General features: G+C 44.6%; 4 non-coding genes across 4 annotated transcripts; 1 reads left to right on the top strand and 3 right to left on the bottom strand.

The window, feature by feature from the left end:
• Positions 1-1,161: 1,161 nt before the first annotated feature.
• On the top strand, positions 1,162-1,233 carry TRNAT-UGU (transfer RNA threonine (anticodon UGU)). The gene has a single exon. It is a non-coding gene; the product is annotated as a tRNA-Thr (tRNA).
• Positions 1,234-6,893: 5,660 nt separating this feature from the next.
• On the bottom strand, positions 6,894-6,965 carry TRNAT-UGU (transfer RNA threonine (anticodon UGU)). The gene has a single exon. It is a non-coding gene; the product is annotated as a tRNA-Thr (tRNA).
• A 5,158-nt stretch (positions 6,966-12,123) lies between these two features.
• Positions 12,124-12,195, bottom strand: TRNAT-UGU (transfer RNA threonine (anticodon UGU)). Its single transcript has one exon. It is a non-coding gene; the product is annotated as a tRNA-Thr (tRNA).
• A 7,827-nt stretch (positions 12,196-20,022) lies between these two features.
• TRNAT-CGU (transfer RNA threonine (anticodon CGU)) lies at positions 20,023-20,094 on the bottom strand. Its single transcript has one exon. It is a non-coding gene; the product is annotated as a tRNA-Thr (tRNA).
• Positions 20,095-24,776: the final 4,682 nt, after the last annotated feature.

Here is a 24,776-nt window from a genome sequence, read left to right as displayed (position 1 = left end):
TGGAACAGATATTACTAAGTTTATTTAGACACAAGTAAGATATAAGATAAGATTTCGTTCGGATTTTTAACCCCGGAGGGTTAGCCATCCAGGATAACCCAAGAAAGTCAGTGCGTCATCGAGGACTGTCTAACTTATTTCCATTGGGGTCCTTAAATCTTGTCCTCCAGGATGCTACCCACACCAGTCGACTAACACCCAGGTACCTATTTGCTGCTACGTGAACAGGACAACAGGTGTAAGGAAACGTGTCGAAATGTTTCCACCCACCGGGAATCGAACCCGAGCCCTCCGTGTGTGAAGCGGGAGCTGTAGCCACCAGGCCACCGGGCCACATAGGTACAATTATCATACATAGTTTAATTACTCTACACGATAACCCAAATAAGTCAAAGTGATTTATTTACATTAGAGAAAAGCACAGAGTACATTCAGGTATCCTTCTGAAACTAGAGAGTACATTCAGGTGTTCTGAAATTAGAAATGAGTACATTCAGGTGTCCTGAAACTAGAGAGTACATTCAAGTGTCCTGTAACTAGAGAGTACATTTTAATGTTCGGAAACTAGAGAGTACATTAAAGTGCCCTTATAAAACTAGAAGAGTACATTCAGGTGATGTCTATAGGTGTGGACCAGGTGTCAGCACTGTAACAGTAGCACCTGTGTGGCACTGGAGACTAATGTGATTTATTACAATCACACACCTGCCTCCACACCTGTTTGTAGAGCTTTACATACACACGCTTGTGCCACCAGGAGCTGTGAATCAACCCCTGCAACCACAAATAGGTGAGTACACACACACGAGTAACGACCAGTGAAGAGGCGGGGCTAGGAGCTGTGACTCGACCCTTGCAACACAACTAGGTGACTACACACACACACACAGTGAAGAGGCGGGGCCAGGAGCTGAGTCTCGACCCCTGCAACCACAATTAGGCTGTGTCTAATCGACATGTGCCTAGGACATAATGGTAATTAACACACAGTAGTGACCAGTGAAAAGGCGGGGCCAGGAGCTACGACTTGACTCCTGGAGATAAGTCACTCTGGATTATCTTAGGTAATTTACACTATGGCAGTTGTACTTAGGTGTACTTATACACCAAATAACTACCATAAGTCAGTGTAAAACCCTCAAGTGTTGGCCAGCTACACAGGCCTCCTTAGCTCAGGGGCAGAGCACTGGTCTTGTAAACCAGGGGTCGTGAGTTCGATTCTCACAGGGGGCAGCGGTGTTTAATTCCAACCTTTAATACCAATACTTGGAATCATATCCTTCATAAATGTTGAATTCCCGAAGTCGCACATTGGATTCACAATCACAAGGTAGTGAGTTCGGTAACCAGGAGTAAATCAACATATGAGTAAGGCTTCTCACACGTACCCTGACGACCTAGCAGTGGTTCGCTTGTTAGCAGCCGACCGTTGTGTAGTGAACTCAACACCCAGGGAAAATGTGTTGTTAATATATCACATCCTGTATAAGAGACTTGTATAATCCTGAGTAAGAAACTCGAGTACCTGCTGGAGGTGTTAGGTTAATTAACGATATCTAACTTACAGATGATAGATTGAACCCTAATGTTTATTGACATGACAGTGATGGTAGACTGGCAGGAATATTGACATGACAGTGATGGTAGACTGGCAGGAATATTGACATGACAGTGATGGTAGACTGGCAGGAATATTGACATGACTGTGATGGTAGACTGGCAGGAATATTGACGACATGACAGTGATGGTAGACTGGCAGGAATATTGACGACATGACAGTGATGGTAGACTGGCAGGAATATTGACATGACTGTGATGGTAGACTGGCAGGAATATTGACGACATGACAGTGATGGTAGACTGGCAGGAATATTGACGACATGACAGTGATGGTAGACTTGCAGGAATATTGACGACATGACAGTGATCGTAGACTGGCAGGAATATTGACATGACTGTGATGGTAGATTGGCAGGAATATTAACGACATGACTGTGATGGTAGACTGTCAGGAATATTGATGACATGACAGTGATGGTAGACTGGCAGGAATATTGACGACATGACAGTGATGGTAGACTTGCAGGAATATTGACGACATGACAGTGATGGTAGACTTGCAGGAATATTGACGACATGATAGTGATGGTAGACTGGCAGGAATATTGACGACATGACAGTGATCGTAGACTATCAGGAATATTGACATGACTGTGATGGTAGACTGGCAGGAATGTTGATGACATGACAGTGATGGTAGACTGGCAGGAATATTGACGACATGACTGTGATGGTAGATTGGCAGGAATATTAACGACATGACTGTGATGGTAGACTGTCAGGAATATTGATGACATGACAGTGATGGTAGACTGGCAGGAATATTGACGACATGACAGTGATGGTAGACTTGCAGGAATATTGACGACATGATAGTGATGGTAGACTGGCAGGAATATTGACGACATGACAGTGATCGTAGACTATCAGGAATATTGACGACATGATAGTGATGGTAGACTGGCAGGAATATTGACGACATGACTGTGATGGTAGACTGGCAGGAATATTGACGACATGACTGTGATGGTAGACTGTCAGGAATATTGACGACATGACAGTGATGGTAGACTGGCAGGAATATTGACGACATGACTGTGATGGTAGACTGTCAGGAATATTGACGACATGACTGTGATGGTAGACTGTCAGGAATATTGACGACATGACTGTGATGGTAGACTGTCAGGAATATTACTGTACATTAACAGTCATATTATGCAAGAATCACGAATAAGTGATACAAGATGCAGAACAACCACAGGGGAGTTAAATAACAGCTCTAGGCTTTTCGTATTGCAATCAACTCATCACCAGGCGCTTGCAATGTTGAAATGAGTAAGGGATCGCGGCAGATTCTTTCAGAGGGACGCTAGCAAGCGAACCTCCTATGAGTGGATCTCAAACATTGAAAATGACTAAAACTGTACTCCTTGAGGTGTAGGCGAGAAAGCTATACCAGTTTACATATAGCCAATACCCTGAGAAACTACTTCCAAATGTGCTCACTGAAATTATTGCATGCAAGAGTGGGGGTATTGCAAGACAGATGGTGCAACACACCAGATAATAACACAGATGAGATATAATCATAACCATAATTGTTAAAGAGATGGAGGGGTAAGCCAGTGGAAGGCCTCGGTCAGATGACTGAAAGCTCTAGCTGCGGGTCATCATATGACTAAGACCCGCGTTAGGAAACACTTGTCCTGTTTCCTGACAAATCATATCTAACCTGACCTGACCAGGATCCCGTTAATGAGTTCCAACAGATTTTCTGCTCTGGGGACCCGGCCATGGGTCAGGCTCGGGGATGTAACAGGTACACTACTCAGGGTGCACTGTGGGTGCACAGCAAACTACTGCTAAGGCTTCTGCGCTGCTACCCAGTGTGCACTGCGAACACTGTCTACACCCCCGTGGTTGTTTGTATCGTTTGTTCGCGAGTTTTGCATAATATATGTGGTGCAGAATAGGTAAAAATTGGTTAATTATCAAGAACTCATTTAAAATTAAGTCCTTTCTAAATTTTTTTCTTATACGTTTATAGATATATTTTTTTTTTCATTAATGTTAATGTCAAAAATTTAATTTTGCACCAAAAGAACCTTAGAAAACTTACCTGACATTATTATAACAAGCGCAATTTAATTCAGCCTAATACAACTAAATATATTTTAGATTAGTTTACAATAATTTAATAATAAACAAACGCAATGAAATATATTTTTTCGTAAGGTTCAGAATGATTTTTGCCAAATTATTGCATACACAAATTTTCGCTTGTCTTATTCGGCAAGAAGAGTGTTGCTATTTAAGCCAAAATCGCAAGTATTACCTATACAGCCCCTCAAGGGAGATTCCTTGACGCTGGTGTGGGGCTCTTGATCTAGGGAATTGGGTCTGTGCTCCAGTTCCTTGAATTAATCCTGAATGCCTCCCATCCCCCCACATACGCTGTATAATCCTACGGGTTTAGCGCTCCCCATGGTTATAATAATACATATTCGGCACAACATATATATGCAATAAGATCACAGTAAACAGGTGATATTCTAGGCATCATCTACGAACCGTTAATCCGGATTTACTAACAACAATCGTTAGTTTTGTATGTTTAATGCAAGTTACTTAGACAGTAGGTATAATACAGCTGTATTGTCAAATGTATTACAAGTATTTTGTACACGTTTTACAAGCTCTGGTACAAATTGTGGGACCCACAGCCTCGGAGAAGTGGATAAAAAGGCTTCAAGGAAGAATATTTGGATTTCTTCCTGAAGCCGTACCTTTGTACCTTGTTCAGATATCAGAACTTTGGGGCCCAATCTCTAGACCCATTATGTACCTCTGTAATCTGTAAATACCTTTGTAACTTGTCATGATTGTGACCAGATCTACCTGGAGTTTATTGCCTTTGTAACTTCCTCAGCTATCAAACTTTGGGACCCAGTTCCTGGACCCATTATGTACCTCTGTATTGCTGAGGTACAGTCCCTGGACCCATTATGTACCTCTGTATTGCTGAGGTACAGTCCCTGGACCCATTATGTACCTCTGTATTGCTGAGGTACAGTCCCTGGACCCATTATGTACCTCTGTATTGTTGAGGTACAGTCCCTGGACACATTATGTACCTCTGTATTGTTGAGGTACAGTCCCTGGACCCATTATGTACCTCTGTATTGCTGAGGTACAGTCCCTGGACCCATTATGTACCTCTGTATTGTTGAGCTACAGTCCCTGGACCCATTATGTACCTCTGTAATGTTGAGGTACAGTCCCTGAACCCATTATGTACCACTGTATTGCTGAGGTACAGTCCCTGGACCCATTATGTACCTCTGTAATGTTGAGGTACAGTCCCTGGACCCATTATGTACCTCTGTAATGTTGAGGTACAGTCCCTGGACCCATTATGTACCTCTGTATTGTTGAGGTACAGTCCCTGAACCCATTATGTACTTCTGTATTGTTGAGCTACAGTCCCTGGACCCATTATGTACCTCTGTAATGTTGAGGTACAGTCCCTGGACCCATTATGTACCACTGTATTGCTGAGGTACAGTCCCTGGACCCATTATGTAGCTCTGTAATGTTGAGGTATAGTCCCTGGACCCATTATGTACCTCTGTAAGTTTGAGGTACAGTCCCTGGACCCATTATGTACCACTGTATTGCTGAGGTACAGTCCCTGGACCCATTATGTACCTCTGTAATGTTGAGGTACAGTCCTTGGACCCATTATGTAGCTCTGTAATGTTGAGGTACAGTCCCTGGACCCATTATGTAGCTCTGTAATGTTGAGGTACAGTCCCTGGACCCATTATGTACCACTGTAATGTTGAGGTACAGTCCCTGGACCCATTATGTACCACTGTATTGCTGAGGCACAGTCCCTGGACCCATTATGTACCTCTGTAATGTTGAGGTACAGTCCCTGGACCCATTATGTAGCTCTGTAATGTTGAGGTACAGTCCCTGGACCCATTATGTACCACTGTAATGTTGAGGTACAGTCCCTGGACCCATTATGTACCTCTGTAATGTTGAGGTACAGTCTCTGGACCCATTATGTACCTCTGTAATGTTGAGGTACAGTCTCTGGACCCATTATGTAGCTCTGTAATGTTGAGGTACAGTCCCTGGACCCATTATGTACCACTGTAATGTTGAGATACAGTCCCTGGACCCATTATGTACCACTGTAATGTTGAGGTACAGTCCCTGGACCCATTATGTACCACTGTAATCTTTTGACTACCACTAACAGGATGGGTATGGGGCTGCATAATAAACTAAGCGATTTGACCACTCCATCTTTTCATTCTTTGATTCCAATATATATATTTTATTACATAATATGGTATTATAAGTATATTTTAACTTACGTACACACGCTAAAATTAATTATCTGAACGATTTTTTTCCTGGCCAAAGACTTGTTTTGAGTGGTGTAGGTGATGGATATTTTGTGTTGGTCCAGACATTAAAGGTATCCTGCCCCCTGTGAGAATCGAACTACAGGTATCCTGTCCCCTGTGAGAATCGAACTAAAGGTATCCTGCCCCCTGTGAGAATCGAACTACAGGTATCCTGCCCCCTGTGAGAATCGAACTAAAGGGATCCTGCCCCCTGTGAGAATCAAACTAAAGGTATCCTGTCCCCTGTGAGAATCGAACTAAAGGGATCCTGCCCCCTGTGAGAATCGAACTACAGGTATCCTGCCCCCTGTGAGAATCGAACTACAGGTATCCTGTCCCCTGTGAGAATCGAACTAAAGGTATCCTGCCCCCTGTGAGAATCGAACTAAAGGGATCCTGCCCCCTGTAAGAATCGAACTACAGGTATCCTGTCCCCTGTGAGAATCGAACTAAAGGTATCCTGCCCCCTGTGAGAATCGAACTACAGGTATCCTGCCCCCTGTGAGAATCGAACTAAAGATATCCTGCCCCCTGTGAGAATCGAACTAAAGGGATCCTGCCCCCTGTGAGAATCGAACTAAAGATATCCTGCCCCTATGAGAATCGAACTAAAGATATCCTGCCCCCTGTGAGAATCGAACTAAAGATATCCTGCCCCCTGTGAGAATCGAACTAAAGGTATCCTGCCCCCTGTGAGAATCGAACTAAAGATATCCTGCCCCCTGTGAGAATCGAACTAAAGATATCCTGCCCCCTGTGAGAATCGAACTAAAGATATCCTGCCCCCTGTGAGAATCGAACTAAAGATATCCTGCCCCCTGTGAGAATCGAACTAAAGGGATCCTGCCCCCTGTGAGAATCGAACTAAAGATATCCTGCCCCCTGTGAGAATCGAACTAAAGGGATCCTGCCCCCTGTGAGAATCGAACTCACGACCCCTGGTTTACAAGACCAGTGCTCTGCCCCTGAGCTAAGGAGGCCTGTGCTCACCCTGTCACATAGTTGTCTAGGTCAAGGCTGGTGGACTGATTACTTTAGACTACTCATCTGCCGCGGTTCTCTGTATTGGACTGAAGAAGACACTGGCAGGTGCAACGTTTGCAGAATAAAGAAATATTCAGAAATGTTATAAATTAAAAACACGTATAAAGACTTCGTGGGTTCCAGTGGAAATAAGTCAGTAAAATGGGTACCTGTGTGTTAGTGGACTGGTGTGGGTGGCATCCTGGGGGAAACGTTAGTGGACTGGTGTGGGTGGCATCCTGGGGGAAACGTTAGTGGACTGGTGTGGGTGGCATCCTGGGGGAAACGTTAGTGGACTGTTGTGGGTGGCATCCTGGGGGAAACGTTAGTGGACTGGTGTGGGTGGCATCCTGGGGGAAACGTTAGTGGACTGGTGTGGGTGGCATCCTGGGTGTTAGTGGACTGGTGTGGGTGGCATCCTGGGCGTTAGTTGACTGGTGTGGGTCACATCCTGGGTGTTAGTGGACTGGTGTGGGTGACATCCTGGGCGTTAGTGGACTGGTGTGGGTGGCATCCTGGGTGTTAGTGGACTGGTGTGGGTGGCATCCTGGGCGTTAGTTGACTGGTGTGGGTCACATCCTGGGCGTTAGTGGACTGGTGTGGGTGGCATCCTGGGTGTTAGTGGACTGGTGTGGGTGGCATCCTGGGCGTTAGTTGACTGGTGTGGGTCACATCCTGGGTGTTAGTGGACTGGTGTGGGTGACATCCTGGGTGTTAGTTGACTGATGTGGGTGGCATCCTGGGTGTTAGTTGACTGATGTGGGTGGCATCCTGGGCGTTAGTTGACTGGTGTGGGTCACATCCTGGGTGTTAGTGGACTGGTGTGGGTGGCATCCTGGGTGTTAGTTGACTGATGTGGGTCACATCCTGGGTATTAGTGGACTGGTGTGGGTGGCATCCTGGGTTTTAGTGGACTGGTGTGGGTCACATCCTGGGTGTTAGTGGACTGGTGTGGGTGGCATCCTGGTTGTTAGTGGACTGGTGTGGGTGGCATCCTGAGTCTTAGTGGACTGGTGTGGGTGGCATCCTGGGCGTTAGTTGACTGGTGTGGGTCACATCCTGGGTGTTAGTCGACTGGTTTGGGTGGCATCCTGGGTGTTAGTTGACTGATGTGGGTCACATCCTGGGTGTTAGTGGACTGGTGTGGGTGGCATCCTGGGTTTTAGTGGACTTGTGTGGGTCACATCCTGGGTGTTAGTGGACTGGTGTGGGTGGCATCCTGGATGTTAGTGGACTGGTGCGGGTGGCATCCTGGGTGTTAGTGGACTGGTGTGGGTGGCATCCTGGGAGTTAGTGGACTAGTGCGGGTCGCATTCCGGGTGTTGGTAGACTGGTGTGAGCCACATCCTGGGTATTAGTGGACTGGTGTGGGTCGCATCCTGGCTGTTAGTCGACTGGTGTAGGTCGCATCCTGGGTGTTAGTGGACTAGTGCGGGTCGCATTCTGGGTGTTGGTAGACTGGTGTGGGTCACATCCTGGGTATTAGTGGACTGGTGTGGGTCACATCCTGGGTATTAGTGGACTGGTGTGGGTCACATCCTGGATGTTAGTGGACTTTTGCGGGTCGCATTCTGGGTGTTAGTGGACTGGTGTGGGTCACATCCTGGGTTTTAATGGACTGGTGTGGGTGGCATCCTGGGTATTAGTGGACTGGTGTGGGTCACACCCTGGGTGTTAGTGAACTGGTGTGGGTCGCATCCAGGGTGTTAGTGGACTGGTGTGGGTCGCATCCTGGGTGTTAGTGGATTGGTGTGGGTCACACCCTGGGTATTAGTGGACTGGTGTGGGTGGCATCCTGGGTGTTAGTGGACTGGTGTGGGTCACACTCTGAGTGTTAGTGGACTGGTGTGGGTCGCATCCTGGGTGTTAGTGGACTGGTGTGGGTCACATCCTGGGTGTTAGTGGAGTGGTGTGGGTCACATCCTGGGTGTTAGTGGACTAGTGTGGGTCGCATCCTGGGTGTTAGTGGACTAGTGCTGGTCGCATTCTGGGTGTTAGTAGACTGGTGTGGGTCACATCCTGGGTATTAGTGGACTGGTGTGGGTCACATCCTGGGTGTTAGTGGACTGATGTGGGTCACATCCTGGGTGTTAGTGGACTGGTGTGGGTCACATCCTGGGTATTAGTGGACTGGTGTGGGTCACATCCTGGGTGTTAGTGGACTGGTGTGGGTCACATCCTGGGTGTTAGTGGACTGGTGTGGGTCACATCCTGGGTGTTAGTGGACTGGTGTGGGTCACATCCTGGGTGTTAGTGGACTGGTGTGGGTCACATCCTGGGTGTTAGTGGACTGGTGTGGGTCACATCCTGGGTGTTAGTGGACTGGTGTGGGTCACATCCTGGGTGTTAGTGGACTGGTGTGGGTCACATCCTGGGTGTTAGTGGACTGGTGTGGGTGGCATCCTGGGACAAAACTGACCTAATTTGCGGGAAATGCTCAGCATAATAAGGGACTTTCTATATAGTAGTATGTCACTGATGTCAGCTATGGTCTGTATACCTTGTACATGTACTTGTATACCTTGGACATGTACTTGTATACCTTGTACATGTACTGGTATACCTTGTACATGTACTTGTATACCTTGTACATGTACTTGTATACCTTGTACATGTACTTGTATACCTTGTACATGTACTTGTATACCTTGTACATGTACTGGTATACCTTGTACATGTACTTGTATACCTTGTACATGTACTTGTATACCTTGTACATGTACTTGTATATCTTGCACATGTACTTGTATACCTTGTACATGTACTTGTATACCTTGTACATGTACTTGTATACCTTGTACATGTACTTGTATACCTTGTACATGTACTTGTATACCTTGTACATGTACTTGTATACCTTGTACATGTACTTGTATACCTTGTACATGTACTTGTATACCTTGTACATGTACTTGTATACCTTGTACATGTACTGGTATACCTTGTACATGTACTTGTATACCTTGTACATGTACTTGTATACCTTGTACATGTACTTGTATATCTTGTACATGTACTTGTATACCTTGTACATGTACTTGTATACCCTGTACATGTACTTGTATACCTTGTACATGTACTTGTATACCTTGTACATGTACTTGTATACCTTGTACATGTACTTGTATACCTTGTACATGTACTTGTATACCTTGTACATGTACTTGTATACCTTGTACATGTACTTGTATACCTTGTACATGTACTTGTATACCTTGTACATGTACTTGTATACCTTGTACATGTACTGGTATACCTTGTACATATACTGGTATACCTTGTACATGTACTTGTATACCTTGTACATGTACTGGTATACCTTGTACATGTACTTGTATACCTTGTACATGTACTGGTATACCTTGTACATGTACTTGTATACCTTGTACATGTACTGGTATACCTTGTACATGTACTTGTATACCTTGTACATGTACTGGTATACCTTGTACATGTACTGGTATACCTTGTACATGTACTTGTATACCTTGTACATGTACTTGTATACCTTGTACATGTACTGGTATACCTTGTACATGTACTTGTATACCTTGTACATGTACTGGTATACCTTGTACATATACTGGTATACCTTGTACATGTACTTGTATACCTTGTACATGTACTTGTATACCTTGTACATGTACTGGTATACCTTGTACATGTACTTGTATACCTTGTACATGTACTGGTATACCTTGTACATGTACTGGTATACCTTGTACATGTACTGGTATACCTTGTACATGTACTTGTATACCTTGTACATGTACTGGTATACCTTGTACATGTACTTGTATACCTTGTACATGTACTGGTATACCTTGTGCATGTACTGGTAGTAAATAAAGGTGTTATTATTATTATTATTATTATTATTATTATTATTCTGACTGGGTTATCGTGGAGGATAATCTATACATATGCTGCTATGTATGATAATTTATGTAACTGTATTGATGTGTACCTCTACCTGTATACACTGTATTACACCTCTAAGTGTATTATTATTATTATAATCAAGGGGGAAGCGCTAAACCCGGAGGATTATACAGCGCCTGGGGGGGGGGATGTGGAAGGCATTCAGGCTTAATTCGGGGAACTGGAGCACAGATCCAATTCCCTAAATCAAGAGCCCCTCACCAACATCAAGGAACCTTCCTTGAGGGGATCTCGAAGTGCAGATTTTGGGGACCCATAACGTCGGAGACATCGATACAAAGTTTATTTAGGCACAGATGCACATAAGTGCAATTATCATACATAGTGTAAATTATCGTCCAGGATAACCCATAACAGTCAAGACACACTGACTTATTTCCATTGGTCGGGAAATATAAATGAATTTATTCTTGAGATCAGTGGAAATAAATCACTGACTTTTTGGGGTTATCCTGGAGAGTAGTTTACACTGTGTGTGGTTATTGTACTTATGTGTACCTGTTACCTGTACCTGTTACTGGTACCTGTACCTGTTACTGGTACTGTACCTGTTACTGGTACCTGTACCTGTTACCTGTACCTGTTACCTGTACCTGTTACTGGTACCTGTACCTGTTACTGGTACTGTACCTGTTACTGGTACCTGTACCTGTTACCTGTACCTGTTACCTGTACCTGTTACCTGTACCTGTTACTGGTACCTGTTAAAGGACCCCAATGGAAATAAATCACTGACTTTTTTGGGTTATCCCAGGTTCTCTACACATATGCTGCTATGTATAATAATCTATGTAACTATATTTGTGGATACCTGAATAAACGTAATTAGGCTGTTTGAAAAATCTACTTCTCCCGCCTCTCCATTTTCTACGAGTACACACATACCTACATATACAAACTATCACTGTATGTATACAACGTGAGGCTTACATATAAAATATTTTTAAGTATAAATAAGGCCACCAGGTATGTAATATTGGTGGTATTATATTATGTAATGTGGTAAGCTATGGTTTACAGGTATATAAGTAATATATAGGTTTGAAACTTGTTAATTTAGCTAGGTGTTATAACACGATGTGTTTCATAATTCACTTTGTGTGTAGGTATCTAAGCTGTGTATGTATTATATATATAGAATTATGTATAGATACTCTGGTCACTAAAGACATATGCCCCCTGTGAGAATCGAACTCACGACCCCTGGTTTACAAGACCAGTGCTCTGCCCCTGAGCTAAGGAGGCGGATGTTATGGAAGGAGCAGTTCCCACTTGATATGGTGATTCTCTGTGGTAGTGGTGGTGTTGGGGCTGTGGTGGGGGATGATGGTGGTGTGGGGGCAGTGGTGGGGCTGTTGTGGGGGATGATGGTGGTGTGGGGGGAGTGGTGGTGGTGTTGGGGCTGTGGTGGGGGGATGATGGTGGTGTAGGGGCAGTGGTGGTGGTGTTGGGGCTCTGGTAGGGGGAGGATGGTGGTGTAGGGGCAGTGGTGGCATTCGCTTTCCCTATCAATTCTCCTGACATGCATGGGTCAAAGGGGATTCCCAGATATTTTACTGATGAAACCAAAGTGATGGGCTCCCCATTACACTGAACTTTAAAATTATTTACCCTTCTCAGTTTATGTTTCGTGCCAAAGAGAATGACTTCAGTTTTCCCTAGGTGTAATGATAGTTTGTTGTCTACTAACCATTTGCTGCAGGACTCCAGTTCCAGTGTTAAAACATTACCAATATCTTGTGGATCTTTACCTGGCACTAACAGAGCACTGTCATCTGCATACAGTAGGAGTTTGCACTTGACACTGATAGGCATGTCATTGACATAACATAAGAATAATAAGGGACCCAGAATACTACCTTGGGGAACTCCACATGCTATCGGCAGGGGTTCTGATTCCGTTTTGTTGATTTTGACTATTTGTCTCCTGTTGCTAAGGTAGGACTTAAACCAGTCTACAGAACCTATACCGATAGCTTGAAGTTTCTTACATAATATATTGTGGTTGACAGTATCGAAGGCCTTTTGCAGGTCTAAGGTTACCATACCTATGAGGTTCCCCTTTGACATTTCAGTTCTCAGGTAATCCATCAGATTAATAAGGGAGGTGTCGGTTGAGTAGGATCTTCTAAAGCCCGATTGATAGCTATGGAGAATGTTGTTTTCATTAAGGTACTTAACTACTTGAGAATACACCGCCCTCTCTAGAATTTTAGATATTATACTGAGTATACTAACAGGCCTATAGTTGCTGACATCAGACCTACTATTTTTCTTGAAGATAGGAGTGGCCTCCTTGAACCCCTCCGGTACGGTATTAGTGGTGATTGATAGATTTATTATGTGAGCAATAGGGATTGACAGTTCAGAAGCACCATCTTTTAGGAACTTAGACGGGATGTTATCAGGGCCTGTGCTCTTAGTTGGGTTTAACCTGCTTAGTTCTTTTTGAATAAAGTCATGAGATACACTTACTAGTTGACAACTGTTTGGGGTTACCCCTTTATTGGTATAGTATGTTTGAAACTTATCAGAGTCTGTGTTAAAGGTATTTGATGCAGCTGGTAGTTTACTTACTAGTGTTGATGCAACAGATGTGTAGTAGGAATTAAAGCAATTTGCCACCTTAGATGTTTCGTGGCATACCTCATTATCGATAGTGAGTACTATGTTAGACCTATCTACTGGCTTATGGTTATACCCCAACTGTTTTAGTTGTTGCCAGAGCTTTCTGGGGTTATGCTTATACTCTTCAATTTTTGAGCAGTAGTGCTTTGCCTTTGCTCCTTTTATAAGCCTCTGTACTCTGTTCCTCACCCTTTGGAATTCATTTAGTGCTGCAATATCCTGTCTGTTTACTTTAAATCTTTTTAGCAGCTGGTCTCTGAATTTCATATTATCTAATATCTCAGTAGTCATCCAGGGTTCAGTTCTTCGTTTAATCCTAACCTCTTTAACTGGTACAATATTATCAAGGATGGTAGTGAACATTGTTTTGAATTTTTCCCAGGCATCGTTTACGTCCGTGCAACTTGTTATCTCTGTCCAGTCACAATTGTGTAGCCTATTTACCAGTGTTTCTTTACTGTAGTTTCTAGTTGACCTCATTTTTGTTGTCCTGTGTAGGCCTATCCTATCCCTAGTGATTTTCCTGGTGCAGTAAATGATGAAATGATCACTAAGACCTGTGGTAATGACGCCTGACTGACTAATGTTCTCAGAGCGGTTACAAAGTATGTGGTCAATTAGGGTGGCTGAGAACTGTGTGATCAGGGTTGGTGTATTAATTAGTTGAGTGTAACTATTTAATTACTCTCGCATTTACTTTGCCTACTTTCGTAAGATGAAATCTAAGATCTTTTCTTAATTCATGGTATAACTAAACAAATCTATGGTTGGTGTGCGCCTCAGGATCCTTCCCCGAGATCCTTTTTCATGAGTAAGGTTTTCAGTTTTTGGCCCTCTAGCCTGTACTCTGTCTGAGGTCTTCTTTGCCCTTTCCCAGTGTGTGTACTCACCTAATTGCACTCACCTGATTGTGGTTGCAGGGGTCGACTCAAAGCTCCTGGCCCCGCCTCTACTTGTCGCTACTGGGTCACTCCTTGCTCTGTCAGCTTTATCATACCTCGTGTGTACTCACCTAGTTGAGGTTGCGGGGATCGAGTCCAAGCTCCTGGCCCCATGTGTGTGTGTGTGTCGTCAAGAACACTGAAAAAAATATTTGCTTGCAAACCTCAGGAACCTTGCTAACGTCTTCTAGTGCAAGACCTTCACATGACAGTCACTTCCTCAGCCTCTCCCAGCATACATAAGGGGGATTACCAATAGACCCCTGGCTGTCTTCAAGCAGGCACTGGACAAGCACCTAAAGTCGGTACCTGACCAGCCGGGCTGTGGCTCGTACGTTGGATTGCGTGCAGCCAGCGGTAACAGCCTAGTTGATCAGGCTCTGATCCACCATGAGGCCTGGTCACAGACCGGGCCCCGGGGGCGTTGACCCCAGGAACTCTCTCCAGGTAAACTAGAGGTAGACCCACTTCTACCTTCCTCCATGCCCCTCTCATGAACAAGGACCAGGAAACACAGTAACAAAATGGAGCCAAAAGTATGGTACACAAATGTTGGTGGAATAACAAACAGGAATTACATTTTCATTACACCAGTCAGTAAGTTTTTTTTAGGCACAGGTACACGTAACGATCCGGGTTCGATTCCCGGCGAGTAAAATGGGTACCTGGGTGTTAGTGGACTGGTGTGGGTCGCATGCTGGGACACAGCTGACCTAATTTGCGGGAAATGCTCTGCATAACAAGGGACTTTGTATATATTAGTATGTCACTGATGTCACCTAGGCCTGTATACCTCATGATGTCCAGGCTGCTTGTCACCAGGCTGGTACAAGCATTCTCAGGCTGCTTGTCACCAGGCTGGTACAAGTATTCTCAGGCTGCTTGTCACCAGGCTGGTACAAGTATTCTCAGGCTGCTTGTCACCAGGCTGGTACAAGTATTCTCAGGCTGCTTGTCACCAGGCTGGTACAAGTATTCTCAGGCTGCTTGTCACCAGGCTGGTACAAGGATTCTCAGGCTGCTTGTCACCAGGCTGGTACAAGTATTCTCAGGCTGCTTGTCACCAGGCTGGTACAAGTATTCTCAGGCTGCTTGTCACCAGGCTGGTACAAGTATTCTCAGGCTGCTTGTCACCAGGCTGGTACAAGTATTCTCAGGCTGCTTGTCACCAGGCTGGTACAAGTATTCTCAGGCTGCTTGTCACCAGGCTGGTACAAGTATTCTCAGGCTGCTTGTCACCAGGCTGGTACAAGTATTCTCAGGCTGCTTGTCACCAGGCTGGTACAAGTATTCTCAGGCTGCTTGTCACCAGGCTGGTACAAGTATTCTCAGGCTGCTTGTCACCAGGCTGGTACAAGTATTCTCAGGCTGCTTGTCACCAGGCTGGTACAAGTATTCTCAGGCTGCTTGTCACCAGGCTGGTACAAGTATTCTCAGGCTGCTTGTCACCAGGCTGGTACAAGTATTCTCAGGCTGCTTGTCTCCAGGCTGGTACAAGTATTCTCAGGCTGCTTGTCACCAGGCTGGTACAAGTATTCTCAGGCTGCTTGTCACCAGGCTGGTACAAGTATTCTCAGGCTGCTTGTCACCAGGCTGGTACAAGTATTCTCAGGCTGCTTGTCACCAGGCTGGTACAAGCATTCTCAGGCTGCTTGTCACCAGGCTGGTACAAGTATTCTCAGGCTGCTTGTCACCAGGCTGGTACAAGTATTCTCAGGCTGCTTGTCACCAGGCTGGTACAAGTATTCTCAGGCTGCTTGTCACCAGGCTGGTACAAGTATTCTCAGGCTGCTTGTCACCCGGCTGGTACAAGTATTCTCAGGCTACTTGTCACCAGGCTGGTACAAGCATTCTCAGACTGCTTGTCACCAGGCTGGTACAAGTATTCTCAGACTGCTTGTCACCAGGCTGGTACAAGTATTCTCAGGCTGCTTGTCACCAGGCTGGTACAAGCATTCTCAGGCTGCTTGTCACCAGGCTGGTACAAGTATTCTCAGGCTGCTTGTCACCAGGCTGGTACAAGTATTCTCAGGCTGCTTGTCACCAGGCTGGTACAAGTATTCTCAGGCTGCTTGTCACCAGGCTGGTACAAGTATTCTCAGGCTGCTTGTCACCAGGCTGGTACAAGTATTCTCAGGCTGCTTGTCACCAGGCTGGTACAAGTATTCTCAGGCTGCTTGTCACCAGGCTGGTACAAGCATTCTCAGGCTGCTTGTCACCAGGCTGGTACAAGTATTCTCAGGCTGCTTGTCACCAGGCTGGTACAAGTATTCTCAGGCTGCTTGTCACCAGGCTGGTACAAGTATTCTCAGGCTGCTTGTCACCAGGCTGGTACAAGTATTCTCAGGCTGCTTGTCACCAGGCTGGTACAAGTATTCTCAGGCTGCTTGTCACCAGGCTGGTACAAGCATTCTCAGGCTGCTTGTCACCAGGCTGGTACAAGTATTCTCAGGCTGCTTGTCACCAGGCTGGTACAAGTATTCTCAGGCTGCTTGTCACCAGGCTGGTACAAGTATTGTCAGGCTGCTTGTCACCAGGCTGGTACAAGTATTGTCAGGCTGCTTGTCACCAGGCTGGTACAAATATTCTCAGGCTGCTTGTCTCCAGGCTGGTACAAGCATTCTCAGACTGCTTGTCACCAGGCTGGAACAAGCATTCTCAGGCTGCTTGTCACCAGGCTGGTACAAGTATTCTCAGGCTGCTTGTCACCAGGCTGGTACAAGTATTCTCAGGCTGCTTGTCACCAGGCTGGTACAAGTATTCTCAGGCTGCTTGTCACCAGGCTGGTACAAGCATTCTCAGGCTGCTTGTCACCAGGCTGGTACAAGTATTCTCAGGCTGCTTGTCACCAGGCTGGTACAAGTATTCTCAGGCTGCTTGTCACCAGGCTGGTACAAGTATTCTCAGGCTGCTTGTCACCAGGCTGGTACAAGGATTCTCAGGCTGCTTGTCACCAGGCTGGTACAAGTATTCTCAGGCTGCTTGTCACCAGGCTGGTACAAGTATTCTCAGGCTGCTTGTCACCAGGCTGGTACAAGCATTCTCAGGCTGCTTGTCACCAGGCTGGTACAAGTATTCTCAGGCTGCTTGTCACCAGGCTGGTACAAGTATTCTCAGGCTGCTTGTCACCAGGCTGGTACAAGTATTCTCAGGCTGCTTGTCACCAGGCTGGTACAAGTATTCTCAGGCTGCTTGTCACCAGGCTGGTACAAGTATTCTCAGGCTGCTTGTCACCAGGCTGGTACAAGCATTCTCAGGCTGCTTGTCACCAGGCTGGTACAAGTATTCTCAGGCTGCTTGTCACCAGGCTGGTACAAGTATTCTCAGGCTGCTTGTCACCAGGCTGGTACAAGTATTGTCAGGCTGCTTGTCACCAGGCTGGTACAAGTATTGTCAAGCTGCTTGTCACCAGGCTGGTACAAGTATTGTCAGGCTTCTTGTCACCAGGCTGGTACAAATATTCTCAGACTGCTTGTCACCAGGCTGGTACAAGCATTCTCAGGCTGCTTGTCACCAGGCTGGTACAAGCATTCTCAGGCTGCTTGTCACCAGGCTGGTACAATCATTCTCAGGCTGCTTGTCACCAGGCTGGTACAAACATTCTCAGACTGCTTGTCACCAGGCTGGTACAAGCATTCTCAGACTGCCTGTCACCAGGCTGGTACAAATATTCTCAGGCTGCTTGTCACCAGGCTGGTATAAATATTCTCAGGCTGCTTGTCACCAGGCTGGTACAAATATTCTCAGGCTGCTTGTCACCAGGCTGGTACAAGCATTCTCAGACTGCTGTCACCAGGCTGGTACAAATATTCTCAGGCTGCTTGTGTCCAGGCTGGTACAAGCATTCTCAGGCTGCTTGCCACCAGGCTGGTACAAGCATTCTCAGGCTGCTTGCCACCAGGCTGGTACAAGTATTCTCAGACTGCTTGCCACCAGGCTGGTACAAGCATTCTCAGGCTGCTTGTCACCAGGCTGGTACAAGCATTCTCAGACTGCTTGTCACCAGGCTGGTACAAACATTCTCAGGCTGCTTGTCACCAGGCTGGTACAAGCATTCTCAGACTGCTTGTCACCAGGCTGGTACAAGTATTCTCAGGCTGCTTGCCACCAGGCTGGTACAAGCATTCTCAGGCTGCTTGCCACCAGGCTGGTACAAGCATTCTCAGGCTGCTTGTCACCAGGCTGGTACAAGCATTCTCAGGCTGCTTGCCACCAGGCTGGTACAAGTATTCTCAGGCTGCTTGCCACCAGGCTGGTACAAGTATTCTCAGGCTGCTTGCCACCAGGCTGGTACAAGTATTCTCAGGCTGCTTGCCACCAGGCTGGTACAAGCATTCTCAGGCTGCTTGTCACCAGGCTGGTACAAGCATTCTCAGGCTGCTTGCCACCAGGCTGGTACAAGTATTCTCAGGCTGCTTGCCACCAGGCTGGTACAAGTATTCTCAGCCATATAATGTAACTTTAAGAATATAGGGAGAACCTAAGCCAACGCCTGCCTGGCTTCAGATAAAGTATATAGCAGATACAATACGTAATTTTTACGTTTATTGGGTTCGTAAAAGGAGCCGTAGGCTTATGCTAAGGCTCCTCGTGATAAGATAAGATAAGATTTCGTTCGGATTTTTAACCCCGGAGGGTTAGCCACCCAGGATAACCCAAGAAAGTCAGTGCGTCATCGAGGACTGTCTAACTTATTTCCATTGGGGTCCTTAATCGTGTCCCCCAGGATGCGACCCACACCAGTCGACTAACACCCAGGTACCTATTTGCTGCTAGGTGAACAGGACAACAGGTGTAAGGAAACGTGTCGAATGTTTCCACCCGCCGGGAATCGAACCCGGGCCCTCCATGTGTGAAGCGGGAGCTGTAGCCACCAGGCCACCGGGCTTGGGTCAAGTGTAGATAAAATTGTTAATGTAGATACAACACTTAGTGTATATATATTCATTCGGTCAAACCATACTACGGGCGGGGATAGAACTCGGGTTTGTTTACAATCGTGTCATTACGATTTCGTGAGTTCATTCGGTCGTTAGTGTAGGCCAGCTATAAGCCTGTTCATTATAACTCATTGAACACTACCCCTCAAGGAAGGATCCTTGATGCTGGTGAGGGGCTCTTGATCTAGGGGATTGGATCGGTGCTGCAGTTCCCTGAATTGACCTTGAATGCCTCCCATTTCCCCCCTCCCACATGCGCTGTATAATCCTCTGGGTTTAGCGCTCCCCCACGATAATAATAATAATAATAATAATAATAATAATAATCATTGGACACTAAACACGAGATAGAGACAATCTGCAGAACAACATATAATTGGAGCAACATTTCTCTGTACACTAAAAACGTTACTCTCTGTGCCAGGAACAAGAGCGGGTCGTTGTCCCTAATAAAACCAGACCTGTAATTTATATCTTGTCTTCACAGTGGTACTTGTAGGTAACACCATTGCGTCCATCAGGTTAAAGAACAGGCGTTAATTAAAGGTCATTAACATGATAGTTGCCCCCTGTGAGGTTTGAACTCACGACCCCTGGTTTACGAGACCAGTACTCTACCACTGAGCTAAGGAGGCGGATGGAACGTTTGTATCAGTTAAGCGTATTTATTAAAGTATTTTGTTGAGTTTGTTAAGGCACAGTTATTATACATAGTGTAAATTACCCTTCAAGGTAACCAAAAAAGTCAGAGTAACTTATTTCCATTGGGATCCATTACTTATTTCCTTTGGGGTACTGGACTTGTAGATGAATGGTTCAGAGAACCGACATGTTGATAAATTAGACACATGTGCAACTCTTGGGTATCTTTATTGAGGAAACGTTTCGCCACACAGTGGCTTCATCAGTCCATACGTAGGAGAAACTTGAAGAACAGGAGGAGAATGAGATAATCAGTCCCTCAACCTTGAGTCGATGTGTTCAGTCCATCAATCTTGAACTGGACTTATTTCCATTGGGTTACGGTTATTTTTACAAATAATTATAGGTGTACTTGTATATATCGCCTACAAGCAGAGCATGATGCTATCATAGGCTTGTTACTCTGAGCATTCACGACTTGTAATGTCCAGTCACACAAGAACAGGAACAGTGAGTCCATACTGTAAGTTTATTCAAATCAAATCAAGTTTATTCTCTATACAGATTACAATGTGGGGTTTACATATTATAGGATATTGTGTGGTTTACTTATTATAAAATACTAATTCCAGAGAGGGCCACTATCACACCTAGCATGACTAGGCATTTCAGGCAGGCTATGACTAGGCATTTCAGGCAGGCTAAGATTAATTCAAAACTCTATATTGGTACAGATTTTGGAACATATTGGTATTAAGGCTAAGTAACCGCAATGTGAATTATTTTGTTTTGGTACATTACATAGTTCCTATATTGGAGTATCACAGGCAAACTTACGACTAGTTAGGATTCATTAGGTAATAATTGCGTTACGTATTATTATTTCTGGTCGGTGGGTTTCCTCTAACCTACCTTCAGTGTTGTAAACTAAGGTCTTCCTGGTACTATATTTCCACTTGTCGGTTTACCTACAGGCTATGCTAGCGAAGAATACTGTATTCCTAGTAACCCAGATGGATTAATATCCCAAGATAACCCAAGGTCAAAAAGCGTGGCTTATTTCCACTGTGGGTCTTAGTCCTCTTCCCAGGATGCCACCCATAACAATCTACTAACACCCAGGTGATAGGAGAATTGTCCATACGTCTCCCCGCCCAGGATGCTAGCCGGGATCTATAACCCACTATGATAACATGAACGTAGACAAGTATGTTTATGGAGCAACTTGCAATGTGAACAGACTGACTGATGTTGTAGTGGCCAGGCTTAGGCTTGGTTACAAGTACTTCTGGCAGTTTGGGAGACACACATATGATGATCAAACTAAATGTAAATTATGTGATCAGGCATATGGTCACTCTCTTGAACACTATGTGCTTAATTGTCCACTTATTGAGGAATACAGAGACAGACAGTATAATAACCTATGTGACATGTCAAGATATCTTATTAATGAAAATAAGATACCAGATATACTAAGCAAATTTCCTAAATTTGCTTGTAACAGATAAGTGAACTATAGATATGTAGATATAAATCCATATGTATTCCTGTTAACCCTTTGGGGCCTAGTTCCTAGTAACCCAGATGGATTAATATCCCAAGATAACCCAAGGTCAAAAAGCGTGGCTTATTTCCACTGTGGGTCTTAGTCCTCTTCCCAGGATGCCACCCATAACAATCTACTAACACCCAGGTGATAGGAGAATTGTCCATACGTCTCCCCGCCCAGGATGCTAGCCGGGATCTATAACCCACTATGATAACATGAACGTAGACAAGTATGTTTATGGAGCAACTTGCAATGTGAACAGACTGACTGATGTTGTAGTGGCCAGGCTTAGGCTTGGTTACAAGTACTTCTGGCAGTTTGGGAGACACACATATGATGATCAAACTAAATGTAAATTATGTGATCAGGCATATGGTCACTCTCTTGAACACTATGTGCTTAATTGTCCACTTATTGAGGAATACAGAGACAGACAGTATAATAACCTATGTGACATGTCAAGATATCTTATTAATGAAAATAAGATACCAGATATACTAAGCAAATTTCCTAAATTTGCTTGTAACAGATAAGTGAACTATAGATATGTAGATATAAATCCATATGTATTCCTGTTAACCCTTTGGGGCCTAGTTCCTAGGCCTTTTGTGTATCCATATGCTCTCGCGCTACCGTCCACAGGATGGATATGGGGTGCACAATAAACTAGCCACTTCGGTGGCAAAATCTAATCTAGCCTAAATCAAATCAAAGTTTATTCTCTATAAGAATTACAATGCGGGGTTTACAGATTTTGGTTATTGTGTGGTTTACATGTAATAAAATGCTAATTACAGAGGGGGCCACTAGAACACCTAGCATGGCTGGGCATTTCAGGCAAACTTAGATTAATTCTTAACTCTAAATTATTACAAATTGTGGAGTAAGTTGACTAAATACTAAGTGACTAAATACTAGTTTGTGAGTTTAGCAGTGTGAATGCTTTTGTTTTGGCACAATACATAGTTTCTATATTGGAGTATCACAGGCAAACTTGTGACTAGTTAGGAATCATTATTTTAAGATTAAGATACGTATTTCTGTGCTTATAGTCAAATGGGTGAGTGAGTGAGTGTAAGTGTGGACCAGTAGGTGCTTTTTATGTAGTTATGTTCTACATACTAAGGGGCTTTCTGTATGTACACCTAAATGTCACCCATCTCTGTATGAACATTGTACCATGCTAAAATAAAGAATCTTTGAAGATGCTACAGCTGGGCTAACACCCTAGCACTGCCGTAACACCCCTGTACAACCATCTTCACACCACCTTAACACACACTAGCACTCAGCATCGCGCACTGAAAGTCACGTTCATAACTTTCCCGCTAAATCTCAACAGAGTATCTTCTTTGTGCTTCAACAACGCGGCTTCCACCATCACCTCTACCATCATCATCATCATCTGCTTCTTGCAAGATGTCAAGGTGATAGACACATCCCTCCATCCCCCACCAGTATCTGTACTGCATAAATACTTGACCCCTACCCCCTGCCAGGGGTGATAAACGCCTCTATTTTACCATTATTATCATCAGTAATAACGCCTTTGATGAGTTTTTTGGGGTTTTGTTGTTCCGCTTTGTGACCTAATTCATGTCTGCATGAATAACTCATTACCATTCTGACCAGATATAGGCATGTAAATAGTTCATTACCACTGTAACTTGTTCATTACCACTGTAACTTGTTCATTACCACTGTAACTTGTTCATTACCGCTGTAACTTGTTCATTACCACTGTAACTTGTTCATTACCAGTGTAACTTGTTCATTACCACTGTTACTTGTTCATTACCACTGTAACTTGTTCATTACCACTGTAACTTGTTCAGCTATCAAAACTTTGTGGCCCAGTTCCTGGACCCATTATGTACCTCTGTAAGTTTGAGGTATAGTCCCTGGACCCATTATGTACCTCTGTAATGCTGAGATACAATCCCTGGACCCATTATGTACCTCTGTAATGTTGAGGTACACAAAAGGCCTAGGAACTAGGCCTCAAAACGGTTAACAGGTGTACATATAGGTTTTTATTTATCTACATATCTATAGTTCACTTATCTGTTACAAGCAAATTTAGGAAATTTGCTTAGTATATCTGGTATCTTATTTTCATTAATAAGATATCTTGACATGTCACATAGGTTATTATACTGTCTGTCTCTGTATTCCTCAATAAGTGGACAATTAAGCACATAGTGTTCATGACAGTGACCATATGCCTGATCACATAATTTACATTTAGTTTGATCGTCATCTGTGTGTCTGTCAGACTACCAGAAGTACTTGTAACCAAGCCTAAGCCTGGCCACTACAACATCAGTCAGTACTTGTAACCAAGCCTAAGCCTGGCCACTACAACATCAGTCAGTACTTGTAACTAAGCCTAAGCCTGGCCACTACAACATTAGTCAGTACTTGTAACCAAGCCTAAGCCTGGCCACTACAACATCAGTCAGTACTTGTAACCAAGCCTAAGCCTGGCCACTACAACATCAGTCAGTACTTGTAACAAAGCCTAAGCCTGGAAACTACAACATCAGTCAGTACTTGTAACCAAGCCTAAGCCTGGCCACTACAACATCAGTCAGTACTTGTAACTAAGACTAAGCCTGGCCACTACAACATTAGTCAGTACTTGTAACCAAGCCTAAGCCTGGCCACTACAACATCAGTCAGTACTTGTAACTAAGCCTAAGCCTGGCCACTACAACATTAGTCAGTACTTGTAACCAAGCCTAAGCCTGGCCACTACAATATCAGTCAGTACTTGTAACCAAGCCTAAGCCTGGCCACTACAACATCAGTCAGTACTTGTAACAAAGCCTAAGCCTGGAAACTACAACATCAGTCAGTACTTGTAACTAAGCCTAAGCCTGGCCACTACAACATCAGTCAGTACTTGTAACCAAGCCTAAGCCTGGCCACTACAACATCAGTCAGTACTTGTAACCAAGCCTAAGCCTGGCCACTACAACATCAGTCAGTACTTGTAACCAAGCCTAAGCCTGGCCACTACAACATCAGTCAGTGTTCACATTGCAAGTTGCTCCATAAACATACTTAACTACGTTCATGTTATCATAGTGGGTTATAGATCTACTCAGGCTTCTAACTGCA

This window comes from Cherax quadricarinatus, chromosome 96 (assembly GCF_038502225.1).
Source record: "Cherax quadricarinatus isolate ZL_2023a chromosome 96, ASM3850222v1, whole genome shotgun sequence".
Taxonomy (NCBI): Eukaryota; Metazoa; Arthropoda; class Malacostraca; order Decapoda; family Parastacidae; genus Cherax; species Cherax quadricarinatus.
The sequence above is the reverse complement of the archived record's forward strand: the minus strand, read 5'-3'. Positions and strand labels throughout refer to the sequence as shown.